The sequence below is a fragment of the Colobus angolensis genome, unplaced genomic scaffold (assembly GCF_000951035.1).
Source record: "Colobus angolensis palliatus isolate OR3802 unplaced genomic scaffold, Cang.pa_1.0 Scaffold114, whole genome shotgun sequence".
NCBI classification, from domain to species: Eukaryota; Metazoa; Chordata; class Mammalia; order Primates; family Cercopithecidae; genus Colobus; species Colobus angolensis.
The window spans coordinates 713579-720345 of record NW_012112475.1 but is presented as its reverse complement, the minus strand read 5'-3'; the positions used below and the strand labels follow the sequence as shown (position 1 = coordinate 720345).

Here is a 6767-nt window from a genome sequence, read left to right as displayed (position 1 = left end):
TATGATAAAACGCTTGTCACTTGCTATATATGTATACATTAAATATTTATAATCACTTACTAAATGCATCGCCTAACTTGTACAGATTTTAGAAGATCACAATGCTAAATGTCACTCCTTTGAACTTAGTCGCCATAGTTTCATTGCTCATTTATCTAGGTCATCCACTCGAAACTTTAAGGGATGAGGAGAAACAGCTTCTCCCATCAGAAACCTAGGCAAGAGGCGCTCGCTGGCTCCCACCCAGGGGGAGGGTCATCGTGCGCCTGTGCCTGAGTTGGAGGAGCCTTCGCACCTAGGCCTTTCCCTCAATTTTTCTTCTTTCCCCTTCCCCGACCCCACCCCCACTCCCGCACTGGGGCTTCCTGGGCCGCGCTTGCGCAGGGAACTCATTGCTAAGACTGTCTAAAGCCCCAGGAAAAATGGTGGAAAATTCACTGCTGCCAGGAAGAGCGATTTATGACTTTGTGCTTCTCTTAAGCTCCCAATTTGGCTTCATACTTTACCTCGTGTGGGCTTTTATTCCTGAATCTTGGCTAAACTCCTTAGGTTTAACCTATTGGCCTCAAAAACATTGGACAGTTGCATTACCTCTCCACCTCCTTATTACTATAGTAATTGGCTATGTGCTCTTGTTTAGGATTAACATGATGAGTACCCCTTCACTCAACTCCATTTGTACAATCACAGACAACTATGCTAAAAATCAACAGCCGAAGAAATACCAAGAGGTGGCCATTCCAGCATTAAGAGTTATTTCTACTAGTGAAGTAAACCAAATGTTATTTCTTGCAGCCAAAGACCTTTACACCAAAAACTGAAATATATGTGGCCATGCTAATGAGAGGTGAAGCTGGCTGGGCTTCTGGGTCTGGTGGGGACTTGGAGAATTTTCTGTCTAGCTAAAGGATTGTAAACACACCAATCAGCACTCTGTGTCTAGCTAAAGGTTTGTAAACACACCAATCAGCACTCTGTGTCTAGCTAAAGGTTTGAAAATGCACCAATCAGCACTCTGTAAAAACAGACCAATCAGCACTCTGTAAAATGGACCAATCAGTGCTCTGTAAAATGGACCAATCAGTGCTCTGTAAAATGGACCAATCAGCAGGATGTGGATGGGGCCAAATAAGGGAATAAAAGCTGGCCACCGACGCCAGAAGTGGAAACGCCCTGGGGTCGCATTCCCACACTGTGGAAGCTTAGTTCTTTCGCCCTTCACAATAAATCTTACTGCTGCTCACTGTTTGGGTCTGCACTGCCTTTATGAGCTGTAACACTCACTACGAGGCTCTGCAGCTTCATTCCTGAAGTCAGTGAGACCACGAACCCACGGCAAGGAAGAAACAACTCCAGATGCGCCACCCTTATGAGCTGTAACAGTTACTGTGAAGGTCTGCGGCTTCACTTCTAAAGTCAGTGAGACTGCGAACCCATCGGAAGGAAGAAACTCTGGACACATCTGAACATCTGGAGGAAGAAACTCCGGACACACCATCTTTAAGATCTTAAGAGCTGTAACGCTCACTGTGAAGATCCGCGGCTTCAGTCTTGAAGTCAGCGAGACCAAGAACCCACTGGAAGGAATAAATTCCAGACACACTAACACCAAGCATTTATTTGTAAGTTTTTGCCATCATAATTTTGACCATAAATTAATTCAATCGTCTCTTATTAATAGAGGAGATGTGAAAAAGTAAGTTGATCTTCTCTTAGGTTACGTTCAATGAATATTGTAAGTGCTCTCATATATTGTTAATGAACAGAATAAATAAAATACTGCATTACCATTAAAAAAAAAGAAGTCTAAGCAAGAACCATTTCAAGCCATGCTGGCAACAGAGTCACCAAACTGCAGTTAAGGTGTAGACACAATGTTCTTTGTAGTTTTTTGGAGCAAGAAAGACTGAGATCTGGGTCATGGAGAGATGATCGCTCAACAGGGAATGCGGGAAGCTGGGATAAAATTTGGTTGGCAGATCATGTCGTGAGAGGAAAAAGAGACCAAGTGAGGCATTGAAAGATAAAGAAACAGACTGGGCACGGTGGTTCATGCCTGTAATCCCAGCATTTTCGGAGGCCGAGGCGGGCAGATCGCCTGAGGTCAGGAGTTCGAGACCAGGCTGGCCAGCAGGGCGAAACCCTGTCTCTACTAAAAATACAAAAAAATTAGCCAGGTATGGTGGCAGGTGCCTGTAATCCCAGCTACTCAGGAGGCTGAGGTAGGAGAATCTCTTGAACCCGGGAGGGGGAGGTTGCAATGAGTCGAGATCGCATCATTGCACTCCAGCATGGGCGACAAGAGTGAGACTCCGTCTCCAAAAAAGAAAGAAAGAAAGAACGAACCCCACGAGGGCAGCTCTTGAAATATGGGAAGACATTTTATGCCTTACAGAGGCAAGTTGTTTTGGTAAAATTCCAGGAGAGCCGTCAAATCAGAAGTTGGGGACCTGGGTGGAGAATTGATTTCACCTGCAACAAAGGAGACTCCCTGTGACCACATAGAAAAGCCTCTACTTTTTGGAAACAAAGGCTGTGACCTTCAAATGCAGGCTTATAGATAGGAACAAACTAACAGGTCAGACCAAAAAGGAGGAGATGACAGAGGTGGCCAGTTGGAAAGTTCTGGGAGAACCACAAAATGCCGGAGTCTCTCAATTAAAGTGGAAAAACTAGCTTACAGTGATTCAATGGAAAGACAAGGATCATGCCATGTGTTGTTAGCTGTTCTGTTTAGTCCTCTAGATCTACCCTTCACCCTCTCTACCAGTGGTGCTGTGCCCCAGAGATTCACTTTAATGGAATATATCAAAAGAATTCTTTACTCCCTGGCTTACTATCAGGTTTGACCAATGGGAGACACATGGAGGATACTAGAGGATGGAAGAAGAGAGAAATGAGGGTATTTATTTACCCAGCTCCCCCTCCACTGGGGCCGAGGACTGGAACCATCATGGAAGATCCTTTTCGCAACTCTAGCTCTTTCCACATTCATGGAAGCACTCCTTCTCCCTGCCCCATAATGTACCCCCCTCAACAGTTGCAGTCTTTGGGGTACTTCCCCCATTTCTGTTGACTTCCCTTAACCATTCTCACAACTTTATGAATACTTTCCTGGCCAGGTAGGGTGGCTCACACCTGTAATCCCAGAACTTTGGGAGGCTGAAGCAGGAGGATCGCTTGAGTTTGGGAGGTCAAGGCTGCAGTGAACTGTGATCACACCACTGCACTCCAGCCTGGGAAACAGAGTGAGACTTTGTCTCAAAAAATTAAATAAATAAATAAATACTTTCCTTGATCACTCCACTTGAGTGTTCTCTCTTTTTTGATGCAATTCTAAATGCTAATCACTTGAGCTAGCTTATTGAAAAGGAAACACCATGGATTTTTATGGATAATTGTACCTTTTGGCTGTCCAGCCTCAGAAACGCATACTCACATCTGGAGAATTTCCCATCATATGAGTCTTGGTGGGAAGTAGAGCTCACTTCCCCACATAGAATGTGGAAGTGCTAGCTATTTGCTTTTCAGCCTCCCTTGCAGCTAAGGCTTGGGCACATGACCTAGGCTCAGCCAGTCAGAGGCATAAACTAAACTTTGAATGAGGAGTTGGTGATGTAAAGACATAAGGATAGTGCCAGGCATGGTGGCTCATGCCTGTAATCCTAGCACTTTGGGAGGCTGAGGCAGGTGGATTTCTTGAGGCCAGGAGTTTGAGACCACCCTGGCCAATATAGCGAAATCACATCTCTACTAAAAAATACAAAAAAACCTAGCCAGGTGTGGTGGCGTGCACTATAGTCCCAGCTATTTGGGAAGCTGAGGCAGGAGAATCACCTGAACCTGGGAGGTGGAGGTTGCAGTGAGCCAAGATCACGCTACTGCACTCTAGCCTTGCAACAGAGCAAGACTCTTTTTTTTTTATTTTTTAAATTTTATTTATTTATTTATTTTTGTGATGGAGTGTCACTCTGTCTCCCAGGCTGGAGTGTAGTGGCATAATCTTGGCTCACTGCAACCTCTGCCTCCTGGGTTCAAGCAATTCTCCTGCCTCAGCCTCCTGAGTAGCTGGGATTATAGGCACGCACCACCATGCCTGGGTACTTTTTGTATTTTTAGTAGAGACGAGGTTTCTCCATGTTGGCCAGGCTGGTCTTGAACTCCTGACTTCAAGTGATCTGCCCCCCTTGGCCTCCCAAAGTGCTGGGATTACAGGCGTGAGCCACTGTGCCCGGCCAAGACTCTGTCTCTAAACAAAAGAAAACAGACAACACAACACAGTAACAACAACAACCCAACCCAGACCAAACCAAAAAAACAAAAACTTCCACCTAAATCTTAAAAAAAAAAAAAAAAAAAAAAGACATAGAGACAGTGGAGAGGCACAGTCTGGTGGTGGTGGCCATAGAAGCAGCAATATCCTGTCTCTGGGGCAGCCCAGGCAGTAGGGCCAGTGACTGTTCCGAGCATCCAGATGTGGAGCTTTAGCAGAGTCAGAGAGGCAAGTGGAAGGGTCTGGTACTCTGCACTGGGGACAAGCAGGGTCCTCACAGGCCCTGTGTTTCTGCCATTGCGGTGTCCAGGTCTGGTTCTTCAGCCTTCCCAGCAATGCCAAAAACTCTCTGGTATCTTTTCTATGGATTCCTCTCCTGCTTAAATCTACCACAGTCAGTTTCTGTTGCTTGCATTATGAATCCCAACTGGTGGTTTGCCTGCAACCCGAATGTGGATTACAGCTAGGCTTCATGGGGAGATAGAAAACTGGGGCCAAGGCAGCTACTCACTCTGCTTCCCACTTTGGTGCCTTAATTTCTCTCTACCTATCTATCTCTTTCTCTGTCTCTCTCAATACAACTCCCACATACTTCTTTCCAGCTGTGGTTTTGTCTTAATTCATGGAAAGACATTATAGCTTATTGTTTAGGAAGCACCCACTTGGAGGTGAGAATGCCTGGATTCAAATCTCAGATGTGCAGTTTACCAACCACAAGGTTTTGGTCAAGTTACTGATCCCCTTTGGGCTCCGTTTCCTCATCTGTACAATGAGGACAGTAGTAGGGTTTTTCTGTTTTGAGGATGAAATCACACAACTTGTGTAAAGCCCTCACCAAACTACTTAGGGAACCATCAGTAATTGTTGCTATTGTTATCTTCATTATCAGCGTTATTATCAGCATGGTTTGGGGACTTATAGAGACTACTTAGAGCAGGCATCTTAAACTTTAAATGCCTACAGGAGCCAACAGGGATGATGAAAAGAAGCCATGTATATGAACATAGGCACACACATTTTCCATAGTCCCAAGGGAAGCTCTCCCAAGGGACTATGGAAAGTGTGTGAGTATGTGCCTGTCTAGAGGGAGCAGCCACTTGCCAGCAACAGCCATTTATTACCGTGTGGAATATGAGCCCAGTGATGCCAGATTTTCCACTATTTCAAGAGAGGTCAGATATCCAGCTATTTGGGGGAAGCTTGATGTTTTTCAAAAATCTAAAAAAGCACTGTCCTGGCCAAAGGAAAGCTTCCTGGGGCCATAGCAGGCTGCAAACGCTAATTTCTATGTTCTAATGCAAATTTCTGGATTGAGTTGAAATTGTCAGGGAGGGAAAGTGGTTAGGCCAGGTTAATTTCATTGGCTCAATCAGGTATGGCCATGGTCCACCACTCACCCAGTGGGGAATGTGGTGGACACTCTGACAATGGGGTGTGGGCAGGAATGTAGTGACAGGCATACTTTAGAGAAGGAGGCAAGGACCAAAGGGGTGCCCCAAGAGTTACTTTCCTATGAATGCCAGCGCACTGAAAACAAATGCATCAGGAATGCAATAAGTCCCAATAACTGCAAGGTTAAGATAGGGGCTTGTTTATCTTGTTATTTATTTAAATAACAGTGTGTCTGGTGGTAGGGCATAACAGGGCTAGCACAAAGGCTCAGATATATCCATGTGATTCCAGATTACTTCCACCTTTTCACACCTCCGTCCTGGCATGTAGGCCTTTGTCCTCATACTTGTCACCTCATGGTTGCAAGATGGCTGCAATTGTGACCATCACAACTATATTCCAGGCAGAAGGAGAGGAAATGAGAAGGAGTAAGTAATGGCCCTTATGTCAGGACTTTTCCGAAATTCCCAGCATATATATATATTTTCATCTTATTGGTCAGAGCTAGTTCCCATACCCATACCTAGTGACAAAGGAAATTATGAAGGTGAGTATTTTTAGCTTGGTACATTGCAGCCCCAAAGAACATCAGGGTTTTTTAAAATCTTGTTTTGGAAACAAGGAGAGAATAGACCTTGAGTAGGAAATCAGCAGCCTCTGCCACCTCCTCTGAATATGCACCATGTGCCAGACCCCAGCCGAGTACTGAGATACCAGGCGGACGGACAAAGTCTGCACAGCAGAAAGACACAGAAGTGGGCCAGGTGCAGTGGCTCACACCTATAATCCCAGCACTTTGGGAAGCCAAAGCAGGCAGATCACCTGAGGCCAAGAGTTTGAGACCAGCCTGTCCAACATGGCGAAACACTGTCTTTACTAAAAATACAAAAAATTAGCCAGGCATGGTGGTCTGCACCTGTGGTCCCAGCTAGTTGAGAGGCTGAGGCAGGAGAATCACTTGAACCCAGGAGGTGGAGACTATGGTGAGCCGAGATTGCACCATTGCACTCCAGCCTGGGCAACATGAGCAGAACTCCGTCTCAAAAAAAAAAAAAAAAAAAGAGAGAGATACAGAAGTTGTTGTGGAACCCAACACAGCTGG

At 45.4% G+C, this 6767-nt stretch overlaps 1 pseudogene across 1 annotated transcript; it reads left to right on the top strand.

Annotated features, from left to right (window-relative positions):
- The first annotated feature begins 356 nt into the window (after positions 1 to 356).
- On the top strand, positions 357 to 1738 carry LOC105524295 (annotated as a pseudogene). Its single transcript, XR_001003737.1, has 2 exons — positions 357 to 831; positions 1598 to 1738. The product of XR_001003737.1 is annotated as a phosphatidylinositol N-acetylglucosaminyltransferase subunit P pseudogene (transcript).
- Positions 1739 to 6767: the final 5029 nt, after the last annotated feature.